At 48.5% G+C, this 24,226-nt stretch overlaps 1 protein-coding gene and 1 long non-coding RNA gene across 3 annotated transcripts in view; both read right to left on the bottom strand.

The window, feature by feature from the left end:
• The window catches only part of COL4A1 (collagen type IV alpha 1 chain), a 132,839-nt gene that overhangs the window by 53,712 nt on the left and 54,901 nt on the right, over positions 1 to 24,226 (bottom strand). The gene's annotated exons all lie outside the window — the stretch shown is intronic.
• On the bottom strand, positions 23,181 to 24,066 carry LOC147362075 (uncharacterized). Its single transcript, XR_015138464.1, has 2 exons — positions 23,943 to 24,066; positions 23,181 to 23,636 (listed from the first exon to the last, which is right to left on the bottom strand). It is a non-coding gene; the product is annotated as an uncharacterized LOC147362075 (long non-coding RNA).

Genomic DNA, 24,226 nt, shown 5'->3' on the forward strand with positions numbered 1-24,226 from the left:
CCCAGAACCTGCAGGGGAATTATGGCCTGTGCATTTTAAAACATGCATTTATGATTATTTTTGGCTGCACTGAGTCCTCGCTGCTGCGCATATGGGCTTTCTCTAGTTGCGGCAAGCGGGGGCTACTCCCCAGGTATGGAGCCCGGGGCTCTCACTGTGACGGCTTCTCCTGTTGCAGAGCGCGAGCTCTAGAGTGCCCGGGCCTCAGCAGCGGCAGTGTGCTTAGAGGCCCCACGGCATGCGGGCCGCTCTGGCCCAGGGATCGAACCTGTGTCCCCTGCACTGGCAGGCAGATTCTTAACCCTTAGACCACCAGGGAAGTCCCAACAGTTTTCTGCAACGTAGGAATGTGGTTCTGAACAGAAGTCTCCATCCACTGGGCCTCCATGGGTTGTGGGTGTCGTTGCCAGGCGGCTGGAAACAGCGTGTGAATAAATGGGGAAGAAGCAAGTGATTTCTAAGTCCAGAGGATCCCATCAAACAGGACTAAGTGGAGGAAAGAAAGCCAAGCTCTGCAGTTTGGCGCAGCCGCCTAGACCAGCTGCATCCGGGGACCAACCAGGAAGAGCAGATGTAAACGTCCCCGGGGCCTGCAGAGGCCTGGACACAGAGCGCCACGCCAGCCCGTCCTCCCTGGGAAAGAAAACCATTCTCAGGCCGTGTCGAGGGGTAAAGCTCCTTCAAGGCATTCACTCTTCACCTAAAACGACAGCGGACGCCAATGCCCAAATTCCTGGAGCTGGAGATGGACAGTACCCTGACATCAGGTCAACCTCCTCCCTGGATTCCGATATGGGAAGATTCGGCCCCAGATACAACTGAACTCCACCCAGCTGGCTAAAAAGTAAACGAACATTGAATGGAGTATCCTCAAATAGCCTGGCATGTGATGGGAAGGAGATGTCAAAGGCACGCCGGCAGAAAAGCTTCCCAACGTGCGGGGTGGCATATTTTTAGTGCTCCGTTAACACTGGCGGCATCAGCGGGAGGCCCAGCACAGATAAGATTGTATAATTCTCATTTTCATCGTGGAAGGCATGGAGGCCCAGAGCCGGATTAGCTGATTCCTGCAAGTTTCTCACTGAGTCAGCACCAAAGCCAAAAATAGAAATGAGGTCAGCCTCTACCTCGGTCCGTGTTTTTTCTAGGTCACTAGAGCAAGCTGGTTCCCAGCAAATATTAAATAGCTCGCCCACAGCAAATTAGCCCCTTTTATGTCCATTTCACAGATAAGGAAATCAGGCCCCGATGTTTCACTGACGTGTCACATGTCACCACTGACCCCTGTGTGCTCCTGGGAACAGAATCCAGAAATCTGAATTCCCAAGTCCTGGCTTTTGCCACAGAACACATTCTTTCCCAAATGTCACCGGAACACTTGAGCAAGCCCCAAATCCCAGGAGTTTTGGAATTAAGTAGCTAAAGAGGAAGTGACTCCTCCATGGACATGGCTCTTGCCATCTCACACACATTTTTTTTTTTAAGTTTCCTAATCTTTTGTTCAGACACGAATAATCTAATATCCCACGTTATCCTGGGCACCAGAGCAGAGCAAACAGGCAGGATGAGGATTCGAACGGCTATACAATTAGCCAGTACACAGCACAATCTGCAGGCTGGCCCAATTCTTCCTCCGAGCTTTCAGCAAATCTCCACGAGGGTCACAGGGAAAGCAGAGAGCTGGGCAGGTGAGGCAAAGGTTCTTCCTGCCAGTCCTTTCGAAGCCAGACTCGGCAGCGGTGAGCGCTCGTGCACTGGGGCTCACGGCTGAAGGTGCACAGTCGAAACCAGCGAGAGGCAGGACCCCTCAGTCATCTCTTTCCCAGGACGTGCTGGAGGCAGGGTCCCAGAGGACCTGGGAGCCCACGTGAGCCCCACAGTCACGGCTACCACGGCAGCGAGAACTTGGCGTGGAGGACGAGACAGAGACGTGCGCACGACCCTACGCAAAATGTTTTGAGACAAAAACAGTTTTAACAGCTTCACTCCTGAATATCAGTGCAGTCTACCACACTAATTTAAAAAAAAGTTTATATACCAATCATGGGAGTGACTATCATTCTATCTTCAAACGAGGAAATTCAGAATTTGAGAAGAGAAACTAGCATGCTATGAAGAAGAAAGAATACACCCATGGAGAATGATCTTGGTATCAAAATTAGCCATTCTAAATTAGGCATGAAATAGAGCTTCATGCATGGAACAACTTACAAATTTTTTATCATACATCATCTACAGAAGGAGATAACGCCATAAGGAGATTTTTAAAAAATCCATAAAATGTGGGAATAGAAGAGTTTTTTAAAAATAGTATCCAATTATTTCCCTTCCTCCTAAAATACCTACAGACAAAGTTCATGATTGAAATCCAATGTTAGAATACATCATCCCCTTCAAATCTCAGTCAAACCTCCAACAATTAATAAAGCCCCCAGGATGGCGAGGCTGAAGAAGTGAGACAGTTCTAAGGATAATACAGAAAATGTCATCATCAATAACAACAACAAAAAGCTGAAATTAACATGAAATATATCAGACTAAGCCGTCTTCAAGCATCTGACAGTCAGAGGCCCCGTGACGCCTGTTTCAACAGCCAACATGGGATCACTGCCTTTTGAGCCGAATTCTGAATCCTTTTCTCAGTTTTAAAATGATATGTTCGTGGATGGTCACCACGGACTGACGGCCAAGGAAAAGTCCTGCCGAAGCCCTGGGCCCCTCTCCACGGGGGACCGACTATGAGGGGCAGAACCGTCTACACGCGCTCGTTCACCCATCGGAAAGCAGGACACAGCCACGAAGGGTGCTGCCCGCAGAGGTCCCACAGTGGGCGTTCGCCTCTCGGAGCTAAGCGCTTCACAGGCAGGGGTATCTCATTCACTCAGCGCTTGGCACAGACTTGGACCGTCGGTGAGTGGATGGCGAGCTAAGCAGCAGGATCACATGCACATACGAAGAGGGAGGGCTCTGTCTTCAGAGCCTAAAAGCTTTAAGACAAAGTGACACGGTTGCTGGGCAGGACGGAGTCCCTGGCCTCCCTTTCCCAATTTAAAGCCCCACGGGCACCATAGAGCCTGGAACCACCACTAGCCAAAGAGGAAACAGGAGGAGAGAGCCGTGGGCGGGATGGGACACTGAGTCAGCTCTTTGGGGCCTTGAGACTTCAATGTCCAAGCAAGGCTGCGAATAACTGAGGGAACTAAAGTATGTGAGTTTGGAGCCAGCGCTCACCAAGCACTCAGTGCTGTGGAAGCGATTTCGGAACACGGGTCACAGTCAATGGGGGACTTCGGGGCTGAGCCAAAAATTCCACAAGTCCGATTCCTGGAGCCCAGCAACCATCAGACATCTGCAGGATCATTTCCTGAATGCCGATGCTGCTGGGAAAGTGGTGGGAAGGCGAGGCTGGGGGTCACGGGGTCATGGAAAAACTGCGGGACGAGGCCCCACTGAGCTTCATCACACCAGGAAGCTGGACATTATGGCAGAAATCCTGCCACTGCTGCAGCAGGGAGAGAAGGGCACATGCACGAGCAGAAGCCTGAAAGGGCCTGGTTTTCCTCAGAGGAAGACGAGAACACTGACTCTCCTCTGCACCACCAGACATACACCCGGAACCTTAAAAGAATGAATATGTCAACTTAACGCAGGCCACGTTTAGGGGAGGGAAGGATCAGGAGTCTGGTGTTAGTCGATGCAAACAACTATACAGGATGGATAAGTAACACGGTGCTACTGTACGCCAGGGAACTGTGCTCTAATCTGAAGATAAACCACAGTGGAAAAGAATATTTAAAAGCATGTGTATATATAGCGACTCAACAATACATGTATAAATGAATCACCTTGCTGTACAGCAGGCATTAACACACTGTAAATCAACCACACTTCAATTAGAAAGACTGAAAAGCAGGCTGTCAGACTCTGTGACCCCAGGGATAAACAGTCCATGGAATTCTCCAGGCCAGAATACAGCAGTGGGCAGCCTTTCCCTTCGGGGGATCTTCCCAGCCCAGGGATCGAACCCAGGTCTCCCGCATTGCAGGCAGATTCTTTACCAGCTGAGCCACCAGGGAAGCCCAAAAACACTGGAATGGGTAGCCTATCCCTTCTCCAGGGATCTTCCCAACCCAGGAATCAAACCAGGGTCTCCCGCATTGCAGGCAGATTCTTTACCAGCTGAGCCACCAGGGAAGCCCCTAAGAATAGGCTACATTCCTTTAAATATAACCAAAGACGGTTTCAAACGTCTTCTCTACCATTATTGCTATTTCATGCATTTAACATTTTAATATTAAACTGCATGCGTGCTAAGTCACTTCAGTCGTGTCCGACTCTTTTCGACCCCATGGACTGTAGCCCGCCAGGCTCCTCTGTCCATGAGATTTTCCAGGCAAGAATACTGCAGTGGGTTGCCGTTTCCTTCTCCCAATATTAAGTTAGGAAAGCGTAAAACCCTCCTGCACCCAGAGTGTGGCTTCATCTTGTTTGTCTTCTTCCCCAAAGTGTCATTTTCGCTCTCCAGGTTCGCTGCTCTTTCGCTCGAGACAGTCGGTAGGAGGCTCTCGGTGTAGTTGTCTCCGCCGGCTCGGAGGGGATATGCCAGGAGCTTGAGCAGTCACACACGGGGGTGGGGACATGACTGCATTCCCCGTCTTTCCACATGCAGAGGATGAGAAGAGTCAGAGAGGTGTTAAACAGGAAAAAGGGCTCCTGCGTCCACGGCCTTCACGTTCCGTGAGATCCAGCCTCTTTCCTAAGAGCCTCCTGAGCCCACTCAGTCCCTTCTCACCGTCGGGGCTGGTTTGGGCAAACAGACCCTACGTGGCCCCGCATCACACGTGCCTCGACATTCCTCTTTGGCCACCATCAGGCCAGTGGTGACGTGCTCTCAAAGACTCTGGAAGCTGCAGATACTCGGGTTTGTATGAAAAGTGCGTTTTCCAGTTGTCATGTATGGATGTGAGAGTTGGACTCTGAAGAAAGCTGAGTGCCAAAGAATTGATGCTTTTGAACTGTGGTGTTGGAGAAGACTCTTGAGAGTCCCTTGGACTGCAAGGAGATCCAAGCAGTCCTTCCTAAAGGAGATCAGTCCTGCATGTTCACTGGAAGGACTGATGCTAAAGCCAAAACTTCAATACTTTGGCCACCTGATGCGAAGAGCTGACTCACTGGAAAAGACCCTGATGCTGGGAGGGATTGGGGGCAGGAGGAGAAGGGGACGACAGAGGATGAGACGGTTGGATGGCATCACCGACTCAATAGACATGAGTTTGGGTGAACTCCAGGAGTTGGTGATGGACAGGGAGGCCTGGCGTGCTGCAGTTCATGGGGTCGCAAAGAGCTGGACACGACTGAGCGACTGAGCTGAACTGAACTCATGAAAAGCGGGACAGACACAGTGCCGAGGTTCAGGAGACGGAGCTGACTGGGGGCACAGCAAGTCGTCGGAAAGCCTTCCTCTCTCAGCTGACACGTGGACCGCAGCTCCAACGCTGGGTTCTCCGCCCCAGGGCTCTTGAGCAGACACTCCCAGCCCCTGGAGCTGTGTCCATCCAATGGACAAGGGCCGCCCACACCCAGCGGGTGGGTCAGCAGCTCCACGCTGCCCACTGACATGGTGCTAGCACAGAAGTCTCCCCAAGAGGCCGTGTTCAAGGGTAGGTTTCCGCTGGATAAACCCCGATCTGGAAACAGTATTTGAGCCCATGATGAATTCTGGCACAATTCTGGGAATTTCAACATAGCTGTGAAAGTCGGTCGCTAGCGCTAAGCTCAAATCATATAATATGAAACAAGCAGAGCGGTAATCACGGAGGAAACACACAATAAATGTTATTGATCAGTCAACACTTGCCAAGAAATAAAGCTGTAGATACTTTCTGATCTACCAAAATCTACTCTGCATGTCACGGGCTGAGAAAAAAAAACGAATTATAAAGAGTTCTTCATAAAACACTTTCTAAAGAACCATTCCTCAACCCAAGAGTAACTTGAAGGAGCCCTGAGTGCCTTGTTACTATAAACAATTTAATAACTCTTCCCCAAAAGCCAGCTAAAAGCAAACTTTCCAGCTTCGCTGATCCAGTTAAAAACTTACTAAAATGACAGGCAACTTGAGGGCTGACAAATTGTTGGTGGCAAAAAACTTCAAATTTCCCAAAGGTTCTTAGGACTCATAAATAAATTCCAGAACTTCTCCATCATAAGAGCCAAGTATCAGCAATGGTAGACAAAGATTAAAGCTGTCAGCAGTGACAAGGGTCTTTAAAAGCAAATATTTTCTTCATTAATTTGTCTCAGGCTCTTTCTGAAAAAAATCAGCCTAAAACACTTTTGTTAATTCTTACTCCAAAGCAGTAATCTGCTCGAAATATTTTAAGTATAAATAGTTAAAGTCATTCCCCCAAGTAGTCAGCTTCCTAAATTAGAAAGAAAAGAAAAATATTTTGATAAGGTCTTTCCAAAGTCTGGTGGGTGTATTCCATCAAATCATGTGTATACATTTCCAGTTAATCTTTAATCGATAGCTCATCCACTTTACCATCAGACAGCAGAGTCCAGTTTCCATTGCACTTCCTCATGCTCTATTAATACATTCAAATTTAAATGGGAAGGTTCGATGTCTTGATGAGTTTTCCTGTGGACCCTGGTCCAATAACCCTCCACTCACATCCATCATCTTCTGGGCTTCAGCCTAAGTCCAGGCTCTCCACCACCTCCCAGGCCCAAACAGTGCTCATTCCCTATCCCCCACCATCCCTTAGCATCCCAGCACATCCACGGAATCTCAGCTAAACATCCCTTCATTGAGGTTGTTGTTGTTCAGCGGCTAAGTCGTGTCTGACTCTTTGCGACCCCATGGAATGCAGCACGCCAGGCATCCCTGTTCTTCACTATCTCCCGGAGCTTGCTCAAACTCATGTCCATTGAGTCAGTGATGCCATCCAACCATCTCGACCTCTCTTGCCCCTTTCTCCTCCTGCCCTCAATCTCTCCCAGCATCAAGGTCTTTTCCAACAAGTCAGCTCTTCCCATCAGGAGGCCAAAGAACTCCTAAACACAAAGCAATTTGAAGGCAACTTTCACACCTAATCTATGACATTAAATTAAGAAACAGTAAAGGAACCATGAGTACATCATGCAAAATACTGGGCTGGATGACTCACAAGCTGGAACCAAGATTGCCAGGAGGAGTATCAACAGTCTCAGACGTGCAGATGACAGCACCCTAACAGCAGGAATGGAAGAGAAAGTAAAGAGCCTCCTGGTGAAAGTGAGAGAGGAGAGCGAAAAGGCTGGCTTTGACCCAACATTCAAAAAGCTAAGACCGTGGCCTCCAGTCCCATTACTTCATGGCAAATAGATGGGGAAAAAGTGGAAACGGTGACAAATTTTATTTTCTTGGGCTCCAAAATCACTGCAGATGGTGACTGCAGCCATGAAATTAAAAGATGCTTGCTTCTTGGAAGGAAACCTATGACAAATCTAGACAGATATGAAAAAGCAGAGACATCACTTTGCCAACAAAGGTCCGTAGAGTCAAACTATGGTTTTTCTAGTAGTCATGTATGGATGTGAGAGTTGAACCATAAAGAAGGCTGAGCACCGAAAACTTGATGCTTTCAAACTGTGATTAGGTGGAGAAGACCCTTGAGAATCCCTTGAACAGCAAGGAGATCCAACCAGTCAATCCTAAAGGAAATCAACCTGAATACTCATTGGAAGGACCGATGCTGAAGCTGAAACTCCAATACTTTGGCCACCTTATGCGAAGAAGTGACTCATTGGAAAAGACCCTGATGCTGGGAAAGACTGAAGGCAGGAGAAGGGGGCAGCAGAGGACGAGATGGTGGATGGCATCACTGACTCAATACACATGAGTCTGAGCAAGCTCCAGGATATAGTGAAGGACAGGGAGGCCTGGCGTGCTGCAGTTCACTGGATCGGGATCCCAAAGAGGTGGATACGACTTAGTGCCCGAACAAGAAAGCCCCCAAGGGCTCTGGCTTTCTGCCACTAGAGGGCGCTGTGGGTCCACACTTCCCCCATCAATATTTCCCCCAGTAGACCCTGAAAACATTCAGCCTTTTTTTCTTAAATATTCATTATCTTAATATACTAATGTTAAATATTTAGTGCCACTGAAGATATCAGTGCAGACACAGCTAAGAGAAATCATTTTTTATAAGCCTGCAACACAGATCACTACGGGAATGAATTTTAATTTGAATTTAAAAATGTAATTACAAAAAAAGAGTGGATGTGTACAGATGATTCACTCTGCTGTACAGCAGAGACTAACAGAGCACTGGAAAGCAACTATACTTCAGTTTAAAAGTGTAACTAAAATTAAATATAAAACTAGTAACCTGAACACTGAGCCTATTAAGTAACATAAATGCTGTGACCCTAGAAATAACGTGAATTGTGGATGTTTTACAGACTGCTTTCTGCACCCATTTTTTAAACCCAGAATCTAACAATAATACAAGGGGAATCTAACAATAACACAGGGTGGGGGAGTAAATTCAGCTTTGTAAATGATTGGAAATAGTACATTTTGAAATAATTAAATTCTGCAAAACAGGTACAAATATGGTAGTAAGAGGTCTCTAAGAAACAATTTCTAAATATCCAACTGCTGGTAAAATTTATTTGAAGAGTCTTCTCTGGCCCTTCTACTATCAGTTTATAGGAAACACATACTTGAGATCATTTAACCCATTCTCTTGATTTTTGTCATTTAGAAAGGGGGGAAAAATCCAACCAGATTTTAAGAGCTCCCCAAGAGGTAACATGGGGTACTCTTGAAAATCAAAATCAGGAATGCTTCTGCCTAAACCTATGACTTTACAATCAGTACAGACTTAAAACTTTAAAAGCAGAACAGTAGTACGGACATAAAAGAGGCCTGACAGCAGCTTGGAGGTTCACTGAGCTGGCGGCCCTGGGAGGCTGTGTGCTGCGCACTGCAGGCAGGAGGAGGCAAGATCTACCTACAGCTGGGGACTGGCCTGGCAGGGGCGGGCCTTGCCTCAAGTGCCCAGAGTGGCACAAAGCCACCTTGGCGGGGCCTCAGAGGCCTCAGGGGGCTGAGAACCTGCCGGCAACACTGCACCTTCACCAGCACGAGTGCCTCTTCAGTGTTTAAAAGTCCCCTGTTCTCGTGCTCACTCGCCTTTACCAAAATCCTATGTCCTAACTTACAGACTGTGGGGGAGGAGGGAGCCTGAAGGAACACAATTGTTGCAAACAAAATAACAACGGGAGGTCAGAAGCTTTTGGAGTTTAGACAAGGAAAAATGCATCACTTTTCTCAAAAAGACACTTACCCTGAGGCTTAAAGACAGGCACTGTATGTCATCACCAAATTTTAGGAATACCAATTAGTACACAATGTCTAAACAGTCCTTGGAGGGTTTTCTTGTTACCAGCGCTAAGGATGTTATTAAGTTGAACTTGAAAATGAATGTGGGTGTGTGACAAGGTTCTGGAAGTGCGTGCATCCTGAACAGAATTAGGGCACATAAAAGTCAGGAAATGCCACAATCTAGGTCAGGGAGGGCTTTTTTTAAAGTCTGTGCTAACAGTAAATATGAAGAATGCAAAAGGACTATTCTGACAATAACAATCATCATTACTAACACAAAAGGCACGCAAGGTGTTCTTTAGGTTTAACCTTTAGAGGGACTGCCAATTGGCAATGAAGAAAATGTTTTCTTAAAAAAACGTTCAATGCATTTATCTATTAAAGCTGGGTTTTAGAGGTACCCTACCAGGGGCATTCCCTGGGCCCCCACACCCGGCACAGAGAGCACACAGTAGGTGCTCGCTAAATATTTTCATGAGTGAGTAAGGAAACAAAATGTTTAAGGTTCCAAAGAAGTAATACAAACCAACCCAGAGAGCGCAGGTTTAGGGATTCCATGTCTGACCTGACCACAAAATAGGCGCCTCTGCCCCGGGTGAGTGAGCGGAGCTTTGGGGAGCCCTACTCTGCAGTCTCATGCTTAACTGATGATGCCGTGTGACGAGGAAGAACTCCGACTTAGGAAGCAAAAGATTTCAGTCCTGGCTGGAGCATCGATCACATGGACTCCCTGAAAACCCGTGTCGCCCTCTTAAGATAGGACCCTGCCTCTGCCCCTTTCCCATGGGATCTCATAAGAGTCAGATTTGGTTTGATGGAGTTTTCAGAGTGACCCTGCATTGCCTCAAACACTGAACAAATGTTTACAAATCAGGCCCTCCTGACAGTGGTCCATTTAAACACATCCCTTTTGCTTCTGTCTTTAAGCTTCCATGTCTGTGAGGTCCACGGCGTTTCCTATACGGCCACAAAGTATTTTAAAAGAGAATGAAAATGCAGTGTCGGTCTCTTTTTTGATGCTATCGGTCATGACCCAAGAATTATCTCATTCTTGTTTTTGTGGCTAAATTTAACGTAGGAAACTCAGCATTTCTTGAGTATTTAGCAAAACATGACAGGTGTGGGAAATTCCTCCCTTATCTTATGCACAGGGTTTCTCGGTTTTTCCTTAATGAGCATGTTTGCTAGTAATTCCTTTCAAGGCCAGGGCATGGTATTTACTCTCTGGTGTCAGCCTGAGTCTTTCTGAGGCCAGCACGTCACCAGCTCATCCCACTGAGATGACGGAGGCCCCAGGACCCTCCTCTTCTGTGTATTCCGTGAGGACCTGAGGAACACGTATTCAGATGCCTCAAATGATTTCCTTTCCCTCCAACCAAGCTCCCTGACTGTTATCACATGGCTAATAACACTCGCCCCAACATGCTGCAATAATGTCAAGACTTCATTAATCAAGATCAGAACAGGGCCAAGGAGGTTAAGACATGACGAATCAATTCCGCATGTAATGCAACACAGCACGGGCCAGGCTTGGGTTTCACAAAACCGATTAGCGCAGCCTCCTCAATGAGAAAGAACCGTGCTGAGATCATCCTAATTAATAACCGAATTTTAACCTGTTTTCAGTAAAGACCATGGTATGTTTTAAAACATATGGTGCCTTCAGGAAAGAAATGGAGCATGATGTTGAAGGCAATTTTTTGGTCAAGAATGATTTTATAACTGAATAGTTAGGAAAAGTATCGTTGTTGTCATTTAGTTGCTAAGTCGTGTCCAACTGTTTTGGGACCCCATGGACTGTAGCCCACCAGGCTCTTCTGTCCGTGGGATTTCCCAGGCAAGACTAATGGAGTGGGTTGCCATTTCCTTCTCCAGAGGATCTTCCCAACCCAGGGATCGAACTCACGTCTCCTGCATTGGCAGGGGGGTTCTACACCACCACTGAGCTACCAGGGAAGCCCCAGAAAAAGCATATGATTGCACAATCAATCCCAAATAAGGGTGCATAAATTAACACAACAAATAGCTCCTTCTTAAATACTTACAAAGAGCCTTCACTTTAATGTGTTCACAAAATCAGCAGTGTGTTTTCAAAAGATAACGTGGGCACACGTTTTTACCCAGGGGCATGGTCAAATTATTAAAAAATTTAAACGAGCAGTTATCTTATTTAATGCTATTTTACCATGTCTATTTTTCAGAGGCGTTTAAGGTTCAATTTATATGACAGTTTCCTGTTTTGTTAATTCTAAGATACTTAATGCCAACAGATTAAAACATTACACTCTTTGGCTAGGAGCTAAATTGCTGAAACAGGCAAATCACATTATAGTCTGTAAATTAGGAGATATTAATGTTCTCATAAAAAAAACAGAGAACAGATTATAGAGTATTAAAACTGTGTGACATTTTCCCATGTATCCTGCATTTAAATTTAACAAATCAACTTGAAGACAGATGACCCAGTGGATAAGTGTGTTAGAGAAAGACAGACAGGATGGAAGGAGGGGGAAGGGGGTGCTTGAAGGTCAGACCCAACCACTGGCCATGCTCCTTCACATTCTGCAGGGGGTCTGTGTCATCCAGCAGAACCACAGGGGCAATTTCTCTTTGGCCACAGGAGGCTGATCAGTCAAGCACCCTGAGGTGGCCTTCCCTTCTCTCTCCTACTCCAGATATGAAATTGCCAACTTTGTAAAAACTCCTAGGCTCCCACAAGAATTCCAAGCCAGGGGGAGCCCCGCAGACATCCCAAGAGGACAAACAGGCTTCCAAACTCAACGATTCTCTGCGGGGAGGACCAGCACCTACAGGGAGAGATGGCTGAGAAGCAACCAGCTCACAGCTACTTGATGTTCCACGCCAACGGACCGCAGCTGACCACCTGGGTGCAGAATCTCAGAGGAACAAATATGACAGGGACAGGGAGCTGGCCCTACCCCAGGGGCTCATGAAGAGCCTTGTGGAGCACGCCCAGCCTCCCGGCTCCCTCCCTCTGCCCCAGAAGCAGAGCCTAGCCTGGCGACCTCAGGCTCCGGGCGCACCGTTGGGGTCACCCACGGGGAAGGGGTCTGGAAAGCGGGACGAGGTGGGACAAGGTGGGACGAGGGGACAGACACCACTCCCTGCGGCCACACACTCACAGCTAACACCGTGCAAGTGTCCTGAGACTTTTAAAAACAGAAAAAAGGGAGGGGAAGACCCAGGGGACTCAAGAACTGCTACCTTTCACATCAGCAGGCTGGAGAAGTGAATGAGGAAGGCGCGGGAGCCAAACGCCATGAATCACATTCCTGCCCTCTCCGCATACATCACTGAGAAAGCATTCGAGGCTGAGGACATGTCTGCCTGAAAAGTGCCAGCCCGTTAAGGCCTGACCTTCCGCGCGCAGATCAAGGGAGCCTCTGACCTTGACTGCATACCAGCAAGGCCCAGTGGTGCTCTGACTGCATACCGCGGCTCCTTCTGGTAAATTACGCTTTAGAAAGGGCAGCATGGCAAAGCTCTACGAACCCCTGGCCTCTACAGGGCAGCCCTGAAATCAGAGACAGTAGATGCGCGGATTCTGAAAGTTTAAGAGCTCCGAGTCCACCTTCTCCCTGTTGGAGATTTAGATCAAAATGCCAAGACTCCTTTTCAGGTTGAAAAACCCATCCCAATCACAAGGACCCAGATGAACACAGCTGCCATGAGCCAGATCCTTAGAGGGCCAGCCCGTGAGAGGCAGGTCCGGCATCGGAGAAGCTGCTCGGGACACACCCCCCCGCCCCACAAAAGGCTGGGCTCCCTGGGACCCTCTCTGAATCCACACTGCTCTGGGTGCCCCCCACCGACCGCTTCAGAGAGCATGGCTGCCTCTTCTCTTCAAGTTGTCTGGGCCCCCACCCCACCGGCTCTAACGTCACCCTCCTGACTTGGTCCCCTGGAGTCCCCATCACATCCCGGAAGAGTCTTGGGCAGCGACCTCCAACATTGCCCATGAAGAGAGAGGAAAAGACCCCCGGCTAGAAGCCCAACTGGACCACAGGGGACAGAGGGGTTGGGGGTTGGGGTGGGGGAGGGATCTAGGCAACAAGGGTGTGTGCACATGTGTACACGCCTGTGTGGGGTGTGTGTGCATGGAAGCAGGGGAGATTCGGGGGGGAAGGCAGGCCCCAGAGACGTGCAGCAGGGACGCAGCACGGAAGAACAGGTGCGCCCGTGCAGATGCTCAGCCTGGGGGGCACGTGGCCTGGGGGGCGGGGCAGATGGGCAGAGCTCCAGAGAAGGACAGAGGAGAGCCATGTGGCCCGCATGGGGAGGCGGGTGAATGCCAGGAGCCAAGGTGGAGGGCACCGGAGCATCTTCAGAGCCCTGGGGGTAGGGACGCGGCCCCCAAGACCTCAGCCCCAGCGCCCACCCCCAAAGCCCGGATCCACGGGGCCCTGGAAAACCGAGGCATCAGTGGGGACCCGCATCCAGCGTCTTTAAAACAGAGTATCGCTCTGCTCATGATCCCAGATGTTCTTCCGAAAGTTACTGTTAGCTTTTCTGGAAGTTTTCCTCCAGCCGTAGATCACGTCTGCCCCAGCAGGCAGGGCGTTCCACGAGCTGTCAAGTCAGGGCCTCCTACAAGAACGGGGCATCCAGCAGCCAGAGCGGGGAGGAGCCCGGGAGCCGGGCCACCTTCCGAGACGGGGGGTCGCGGCCTCCCGGGCACACCCAGGGCCCAGCCTGTGTGGTCCAGAGTCAGACGAGGTACTAGAGCCTCCGTACTTGGACTGAGACAGCAAACCGCGGGGGTGCCGGCTCCCGCCTGGGGAGGGACAGGGCCCAAGGCTCGCCACCCAGGGCAGCCATGGGGGGAGGATTTGAACAGCAACACCCGTGAGGAGCAGGTGGACGTCTGATGGAGCAGAGACCGTGTCACTCCCGGGCCTCCCGGGTCCAGAGACAGATGGTCTGCAAACAAGGTTCAGCCACGTACCTCCCGCCCTCGCGTGTGAGACGCAGAGCAGCTGGGAGAGGCCCTGCTTAGAAAAGAGAGATGACCAAGGGCCCATCCCACCCTGTAAAGACATAAGGTTTCGACAAGGAAGTGAGAAGTCTCGAGGAGCAGGACACAGCTATCCACGGCCTTTCCCATAGTGCCCGATCTTCCACCACAAGTCAGGGCAAACGTGATTATAAAAACAGGCGATCAAGACGGGAGCCCCGCTCACGTGTCCTGAGCCTGGGAGCTGCACTCCACTGTTGGCTGCTGGGAAGCTCAGAGTCCCCGTCCCTGACCAGTTCGGCTCCAGCCCCCACGGGCTCACCCTGGTGGCTCTGCTTTCTCTGCCCCCTCGGGGCTCACAGCAGAGCGCTCAGGGCAGGGTGACTGCTGCCGCTGCCTGTCCCTGGGGCTGGCACGTCGGTAAGGACGGGTGCCAGCCACTCTCTAGATCCATCAGCTTGCAGCCACTGATGGGCAGAACCTCAACAAGACTCCTGGAATGGAGGGGGGCGGGGGACAGGAGACGCAGGCAGCTCACTGCATCCACCGTGGACGGACTGAGCTCCTTTACTACCTCGAGAAAACCATTTCCCAGTCAAGTGTTTATCCAGATACTACAGGCCTCAGAGCTCACACCAACCAACCGAGAGCCAGGGCTTTCTCACCTGTGATCAGTGAACCAACGCAGGACGTCAGCTGCCACAATGAACACCCACTCACGAGAAAAAAAAAACTGTGCACAAATCCTCAAGCTCTAACAAAGACAAGTGGGAGAGAATCCCATCTCTCATTCGTCACTAGGAGTGTCTTCCCGCTCGTCGTAGGTTGGTCTACAGAGCACAACCGTATTCAGATGAAGGCGACCCGAGAGGGACTTCAAACCGGGAAGGTTGTGCGGATGGCATTTCAGGGAGGAGGTGAGAACTGAGAGCTGATTTCCGAGTGGAGAGACCCAGAGTCAGCTGGACTCGGGGCCAGATAAGCATGATGCTTTTTCAAAGCCACGTGGCTGTGGAGGCAGGCCACGCCACCCATGCACAGAGCGTGCACGGGAGACGTTCACATCTCTACGGGGCTTGTTGAAGGGAAAATAGGACCCTGTGGCGCCCGGTCCCCAGGGCCATCTGGCCCCCTTGTTTCCTCTAAGTCCTCCTTCGTTTAGTCATGCATTGCATCAAGCCACCCCAGGAGGATGGGGCTCTGCAAAGCCGTTTCTGGGTGCGGTTCTCCAAGCCCAGGCAGCAGTCATCCCATGTTTTGTGCCAGACGGAACCGCATTTCACTGGCTTGTGACCTTCCACCAGCAAACAGGAGGAAAATCCACGGCACGGCTGTGGTTCATCAGAGTCGATGCTGACTCTTTGATCTTGAATTAAAACGTGCAGTATTTTGCTCCTTCTAGAAGAAAGCTAAGTTCCTGCCGACCACTGTTTGGTCAGGATCCTGTTTACGAAAAAATAAGGTTTTCTACTAAGAGTCAAGACGAGGACGGTCAGGGCCGGGCACCGCTGATGACGGCATCCACTCACACGAGCAGTTCTGGGCTTTAAAGGACATGAGATTCCACTCAAGACCTTTAATTTTGAAATTAAAAGACGCTTACTCCTTGGAAGGAAAGTTATGACCAACCTAGATAGCATATTCAAAAGCAGAGACATTACTTTGCCAACAAAGGTTCATCTAGTCAAGACTATGGTTTTTCCAGTGGTCATGTATGGATGTGAGAGTTGGACTGTGAAGAAGGCTGAGCGCCGAAGAATTGATGCTTTTGAACTGTGGTGTTGGAGAAGACTCTTAAGAGTCCCCTGGACTGCAAGGAGGTCCAACCAGTCCATTCTGAAGGAGATCAGCCCTGGGATTTCTTTGGAAGGAATGATGCTAAAGCAGAAACTCCAGTACTTTGGCCACCTCATGCAAAGAGTTGACTCATTGGAAAAGACTCTGATGCTGGGAGGGATGGGGGCAGGAGGAGAAGGGGATGACAGAGGATGAGATGGCTGGATGGCATCACTGACTCGATGGACGTGAGTCTGGGTGAACTCCAGGAGTTGGTGATGGACAGGGAGGCCTGGCGTGCTGTGATTCATGGGGTCGAAAAGAGTCGGACACGACTGAGCAACTGATCTGATCTGATTCCATCTCAACGTGGAACGAAGATCAACTCACTCTTTTGTGAAGCTGCACTGGATGAGGTCATTCCAAGTACAGTCACAGATCCATAAAGGTAGAAGTTTTATGATTAAAATCTATCTCCAGTGTAACAGGTCTCAGAAGCAGAGGGCGAAGGGGCAGACTTTATGTAATGGAGAGAAACAGGACAGATGAAGTGGATGCTGGGGGAGGTGTGGCTCATGGTCCCCTCCGTGGTGCCCAAGAGGGACATTCCAGCAACATCCGTGCACAGGGAGATGTGTGCGTGAAGGATAAAAGAAAACCATTAGGCATGGATCTGCTCTTAATGGCTTCCCCACGGCATATGGTTGATACTTCATTCTTGATTCAGGCATAGTTTTTTAAAATCCACCCCCCGCCCTTTTTTTAACAAAGAACTATCAAGAAGACAAAAGTAGGTGAATGTGGAAACCCACACTGATTCTCACGATGACTCTGCCAGATGATGATTCATGTCCAGTATGTGGAAATAGGAAATAGGAGACATCTGGAAAACATCTTGGACTGCAAGACACCAGGGAAAACATGGAAAAGGAAAGAGTCTGCATTAACCCATCTACCCAGCACACAGGAAGAGAAGTGAGCCGTCAGAGCCCGGGGCGGACACCTTGACCCCAAGGCGATTAAAGTGGGCACTTAGGGTGTTGAAATCCATCTTGTGGCAGAAATAAAGCGATTGTGCTCATACGTTCCCCTTTAAAAATACCTCAAATAAGGTAAGTTGACTTGGGGGGGAGAAGAGTTTGGACACTGCTTGTAACTACATGGGTGTCAGGAAAAGCCGTTAACAGAAAAAGCCTACAGAGGCGCTTGCGACGTAAGGAGGGTGAGTAACAGGAGAGTTGGTTCCCCTAATGAGTCTGGAGATGGATGATAAAGTCACAGTGTTGACTAGAAACTGGACGGCTGTTCCAGACAGACCTCCCAAGTGAGAACGTCTCATTTTTCCTCCACCAAGACCATCCAAAAGCTACCAACGGGCTTCCCAACAATGTTGCTGTGGTTCCGCAAACATCTGACGTCTCTGATTCAGGTGCTGGGAGAGCTGCTGTCTTGATAGCACGGTCCTTCTCGTGAACTGACAAGTGCTCAGCTTGCCTGCGTCTTCAGGTTTGAGAATCCAGCCCCCAAATGCACCAGTGAGCAAGCTCATCGCCATATTTACCCCAACTTCAAAATTCAGCTACTGCTAAGATGATGTACATACATGACATTTTAAATGTCCCAAGTGATTTTTAGGTACCGTACCTTTCCCTTGATCCTTTCAGCAAGACTGGGAAATTGTAGGTCGAACGTCATTTCCCTTTTTCTCAGGAGAATCTGGTCAAATGACTTGGTGGAACACACACGAGAACCTAGGCTCTTAGCCTACCAAGCATCCTTTCGTAACGGCTGCTCCTTGATTTGGGAAACAGAGCGGTCTGTAACCAAGTGAGTTTGGAAAACTGCAAGGGATAAGCCACCCCTGAAGGTTCCAAAGCTGTAACGAAGGGTTCTGAGATGTCCTGGGCTGCAGCTCGTGCCCCAGACTTATCTGTCCCCCTAGTGACAGCGGAGGACCCCTTCGTATTCCATTCCAGAGGCCACAGCAAGAGCGTCCTCCAGGTGGACTGAGGACCACGTCTGGGGAAAGGCTGAACTGGCCGCCACTGCCCTTTGGGAAATGCTCAAAGCATCTATAAAAACAGAGGTTTCCAACCAGTCTCACAAACAACACAAGTAATTACAAATACACTAAACAAACCTTAATTTTATTAAGTAAATCTCCTATGTTACAGTGAGTTGTGCTCTTTTGGCATTTATACTTCACGTCTTAGAAGCGAGAAAATGAAATTTCTTTTTGATCTAATATACTAGATTTTGAAATCCTCACTAATTCAAATGTGGTATGGTGCCTCCCACAGAGTTAGTGCTTAATTAATAAATCAGTGTTTTTATTAATAATTCATTGAGCCCAGATCAGTTAATTTACCCAAAGTTCCAAAGAGTTTACACAAAAATATTCATTTTTATTTACTTAAGTAAAAAATAAAATATCTGGGAAGAAACATGATGCCTTTAATATTTGGAACAGTGGTTAAATTTCATTTATGGGAAAGAAATTTTCTATGTTCTAATAAAAATTAATAGAAAGATAAGCTTATTTTTCAATAATCTTTGAGGTCTCAAATCTATGCTACAGAGATACTAAGAATAATAAGAAATGAAAAGAGAATAACCAATTGATATATAAAGCATAACATACAAAGCAGTGTCTTCAATTCCCATGTATGAAGTAAAAGAAAGATTGACGAAAATAAAGATACATAATAAAATTTAAAAAAAAACCTTAATGATATAGAAAAAAAAAGAAAATAAAGATACATATAAATTGAAGACTAATGAATTCTCAAAAAATGGCAATGAAATATAGTCCTTGTCTCAGAAAGGGAATTTACCAAAGATTTAATGACAACTAGGAAAGTCTCCTATGTTTGCGATCTTGGGGTAAGAACGATCCTTTATATTAAATGTTAACATTGGCTCCTAACGCCTTTTTGGAGAAGGCGATGGCGACCTGTGGCAGTGAGCAAGAACCCTGGGGCGGGCTGCCACGTCCCCCTCCAGGGTGCCTTCCCGACCCAGGGATCAAACCCGTGGCCCCAGCACTGGCAGGCAGATTCTTCACCACTGAGCCACCAGGGAAGCCCTGAGGTACGGTTAGATTTACAGAATTCTTTACACATACTTTCTCTTATTCAGTGTGTCCTTGAGGAAAAGACACTCAGGATACTTGCTCTGTGTCTCCAAGAGTAACCTTCGAGAAAGGCCTGCCGACTGATTCATCCCTGGTCTACGGCAAGGAGCTGGCAGGGAGGAAAGGCAAGACGCACCTTCCCAGGTGCAGGCAGGGCTGACCATCGGGGCCACGACCCCCATCTCTGTGTCCAGAACGCATGAGAACTAGGGCCAGATTCACCTCTTGGGAGACCAAGGCGTCATGCCCGGCTTGTAACAAAGATGACTCCTTGTAAACCAGAGTGACGAATTTCCTAGAGGGCAAAGAATATGCCAGGATTTCCTGCAGGAAGGGGCCAGGGAGGCCCCATCCTCACCATGTAGGGACAATGGCATCTCCTGACTCAGGGTTAAGAGGCTCACTTTGCTGCCCTCGCCTCTAGGTTTTATTCTGAATGCTGTGTGGAATAGACACCCCCCCGAAGGTGATGCGATCCTGGCTTCTCGGGCTGGACTGCACCTAACCTGCCTCAGATTGGGGTGGGGCTCAGACTTGGGCAGACAAGGTGGCTCCCTGTGGTTATTTGTCTATGAACAGGACCCGGGAGATCTGCCCACGGCCCCAGATCACCAGGTCCATTTCTCTGTGGTCCTCAGCAGTCTGCTTCATCACCACCCATTTACAGAGAGGCTTCAGAAGGTCTGCTTTCCTTGGCAGGTGGCCAGTGGAGCAGCATACAGACCACGGACCCAGTCTTAGAGCAACAGGATCGTGGTCAAGACTCCAGAATATTCTGAACCACGAGGTCCTCTTGTTGGGTCCTCGCAGGTCAGGATCGTCTTACCTTGAAGAATGGAAACTGATCCATGCTCTGATTAGCACTTGAATCCTATCGCCTGCATCCTACTCCCTAGAAGACACTAGGCTAGCTCAGGGGCTTTCCGTTCAGGCTGAGTTTGCACAAAGGTCCGTCTAGTCAAGGCTATGGTTTTCCCGGTAGTCAGGTATGGATGTGAGAGTTGGACTGTGAAGAAAGCTGAGCTCTGAAGAATTGATGCTTTTGAACTGTGGTGTTGGAGAAGACTCTTGAGAGTCCCCTGGACAGCAAGGAGACCCAACCAGTCCACCCTCAAGGAAATCAGTCCTGACTATTCAGAAGGACTGATGCTGAAGCTGAAGCTCCAATACTTTGGCCACCTGATGAGAAGAACTGACTCATTGGAAAAGACCCTGATGCTGGGAAAGATTGAAGGCGGGAGGAGAAGGGGACAACAGAGGATGAGATGGTTGGATGGTATCACCGACTCAATGGACATGAGTTTGAGCAAGCTCCTGGAGTTGGTGATGGACAGGGAGGCCTGGCATGCTGCAGTCCATGGGGTCGCAAAGAGTCAGACACGACTGAGCGATTGAACCCAACTGGGCTCCCTCCCCACGTTGCTGGCGAGGACCTGGGTACCAGCAGGTTAAAGTGTCCTGAGAAGCTGTGAGATGACCACCCTGTTCTCATCACTCCTCAGAAATATGACACTTCTGCCTAATTAAGACTCTCTGTGCTCCCCAAGACTGTGGCCTGGGGAAGTCCCTGTCAATGTCCCTCTATTAGGAGCCATCCATCCTTTGCCAAGGTCATGTTCATCAGCAGGCCATGGGGGCTACTTTCTCTGATCAGTGCAGTTCAAGTCTGCACGTGACTTGAGGCAGACGCATGACAGAGGACCCTGCTCATGTCCCGGTGAGTCTGGAGCATCAGTGAGGCCACAACACGCCTGAATCCTGCTTCATCCCGGAAGCCGTCCCTTTATTCACGGTCCTAGGCTGCTGGGATCACTCCCTTCTCAGGACAACGAGAGTATTTGTTTTCTCTGCTGTTTCTCCTGCAATGTGATCACTTACTCTTAAATTGTTATTCATTTCACATGTATATCTCCCACCTCTCTAGTTAACTTGAGGCTTCCAGTTTGGGACTCTGCAGGATAGGATGATAGCTTTACATAAATGTTGGCTCCTCTGGCTAAAACATTTGTAAGACTTCTTGTGCAAACTCTGTTCTTTTTGCAAAATAGAAATAGTTAACTTCCAAGACCAAGGGAGTCACTCCTGGGACAATGTTGCCTCTTCCAATACCTCGAATAGTTGAGAAAATCAGGTTATGGAGCAAAAGAAGAGCTTAACTTTTGGCTTGTACTGAGGAGGCAAGCATTCAAAACCCTAATCAGTTTAAGGAGATAAAATTCCCACACTGCGGAGGCCTCTGGAAAGACACAAAGTCACCGTGTACTAACCCAGATTAATTACCCAGAGAAAACATCTGGGCGCCGGGAAAACAAACAAGTCAGCAAAGACTGAAATCTGTGACAAGCTCATGAATCTAAGCGCCAAGGTCGGAACAAGCTCCCTAGCACTACACTGATACCTGTGAGATTAGGAAACAGTGACCTAAGGCATCAATATCTGTTGATGAAATCTGGAGGATATCAGACATTCTGTCAAGGAATCTCATCTCCATGGAACTCAGGACTTTGCCAAAAGAGATTTTGGTGATTTACACCAGACATATTCCAATTTCCATTGGTGGATTCTCAATAACCAATATGTTCAAGAGTCCCTCAAGGGGGCATGTCTCCGAAACAATGAGCTGACGCTCCGTCCCATTTAGGTCACGTTTACTCCCCCCGATAATGTGACGTTTTTCATCCTATTTTCAAAAACACCTCCAAAGTCCTTTAACTTGTAGACACTGGAGAACAGCAACACAACCCCTATGAGAACTGAAAACACGCGTTGGTAGCTCAAAAGCAGGTCTGTGGGTTGAAGCGCTCGAGGCAAATTCTGTGATGCTCAACCTTTGTTCATTTTGCATTTACACCCGATCCGCACATATAGGCGCGGCTGAGAACAGCGGTGGGAGATGAGGAAGACCAATTTCTCTTGCTGACGTGCCAGCCAAGAATACATTTCTTTGTTATCTGACCTTCGGATGAGAGAAATGGAACCAGATCTGAAGGTCCGGCTCAGGCAGGCTCTGGGTGTTTCCCATCGTTAAACTGATTATTTGAACATCACGTCCGAGACAATAAGTGGCAGTTTAAAATTTCCTCTTTCAGTGGGAGGAAGGCCCTCTTCCCGGCTCATGCTATGTGAACCACGGGACCTGAAATATTTATACTCAAGGGGAGAAAAGACAGGGCTCCGCTTTCTGTTTAAAGGATATAATCCTAAATCAGTTAGCTGTTCCCCTAAATCTCAAGAGGCCGTCTGAATCCATTCAATCCTTACAGCCTTTTAAAACACAAATTCAGGATGGTTTAACCCACTGCTTGCCAGTATTTTATTTAAGCAGACTTTATTGAATCATAATAATAAGGTATAAAACCCAAAGTGGACGGTGGAGGAGCCTGTTGAAGGAGCATGCGCAGACCAGGAAGGATCATGGCGACCCTGTGACCTTCCCACCTTGACCTTGCCATGCCTGAGTGGAAGGCAGGCCTACGGAGTGTGTTCCTGGGCCCGGAGACGCACAGACCGGGCCTCCACTGATGCACTGGCCAAAGCAAAGGCTTCCATGTGCTCGGGTTTGAAAAGAAACACCCACAGCCCCTTTCCTCATTGGGGTGGGTGTCAGACACCCCGAGACGTGACCTGCCTTCTCTGAAGGTGCTTTCACCAGCTCTGAACTGACGAGGGCCAGGCCCCTGTCAAGTCAGGAAGAAGTCGGCCAAACATATTTGGAAAGCTGCACCTGGATGAATCTACTTCCTTATATATAATGAATATAAAGACTCTATTTCCTCATATTAAGGGGGAGATCTGGGGCTAAAAGTAAAATGAATCAGGCTAGAAAAGTAAGACCGGAATAGTGTCTGAAAAGTACCAGAGCCTGAGTGAATGCCGCCAGGGGGTGCAGTCGATGGTGGAGAATGAGACCAAGAAAGCGGGTGGAAAAGACACGTTTTCTTTATAAGCAAGAAACACCAACTCTCCCTCCCCTCCCCCAATTCTGATGCTCTAAGTTATAAGAAAACCATAGTGATGTTGATAAGTCTCCAGTTCCTATTTGTTGAAAGTTCCACTTTGTATAGTTTGAAGGATTTCTTTGTTAGTTCAGCATGCTTACAATTCAAGTTAGACACACACACAAAAAGAGTCTTTGTGACACGAACATCTTGCCGTTACTCTCGAGGATGCAATCTGGAACTAGCTAGAGACACTTCCCGAGTAAGAAAACAGCACGAGAAGAGGGATTACAGAGGATAAAGCGGGTGCTGAGTGTGGATGCTGGAGGACAGGAAAATGCTTCCACAGACTTCACTGATTCAAAGCCTGCCCAGGTGATAGCGGTGGCACCAACCGTCTACAGACTTTAAAAAGGGTGATGTTGGTACGTCAGCAAACAGCTGAAAAGAAACGGAACAATTTTCTGTAAAGTAGAACCTGCTGGATTTCAGAAGTGTGAGTCTGTGATTCAGGGAGCCCTGGCAGACCAGAAGGGATGGCTTGCCTGAACAATACCCCCAGCTCCCAGAAAGTGGGAAGAGGACCAGGGGTCTCCGCCTCCCTTCCGCGTGGCCCCAGCTGCTGTGGCCCAGCGGCCAGGTTTTCCCATGACCCCACCCCGTTTCCATGGTGACCCCACACAGAGCCAGGATATTGCCCTGTCCTGGGGTGAAAACCCTCTCTCCAAACAACTGAAATGCACAGACCCAACCTGCCTTCAGGAGAAAATGATCTTCATACAGATCTGCGATTCTTCAAGTGAGAGAGAGGGCAGAGTACTGCTTAGAAAAAAAAATTATAATTGTACATTTGGGAAATGACAAATAGTTACTGTTTCTGTAAATAAATCTAGACAAGTATGTTACGAATGTAAAACTGTTTAAAAATTCTTATTTGAATAGAAGGTTCTCAAGTTCAAGAGAAACTTTTGTTTTTTGTTTTTTTTTTCAGGAAAAAAAAAGCTAAGTTTAGTCTTCGTGCACTAATTCCA

This window comes from Bos grunniens, chromosome 12, assembly GCF_055505025.1.
Source record: "Bos grunniens cultivar Pamir isolate PY7600 chromosome 12, Bosgru_T2T1.0, whole genome shotgun sequence".
Classification (NCBI taxonomy): Eukaryota; Metazoa; Chordata; class Mammalia; order Artiodactyla; family Bovidae; genus Bos; species Bos grunniens.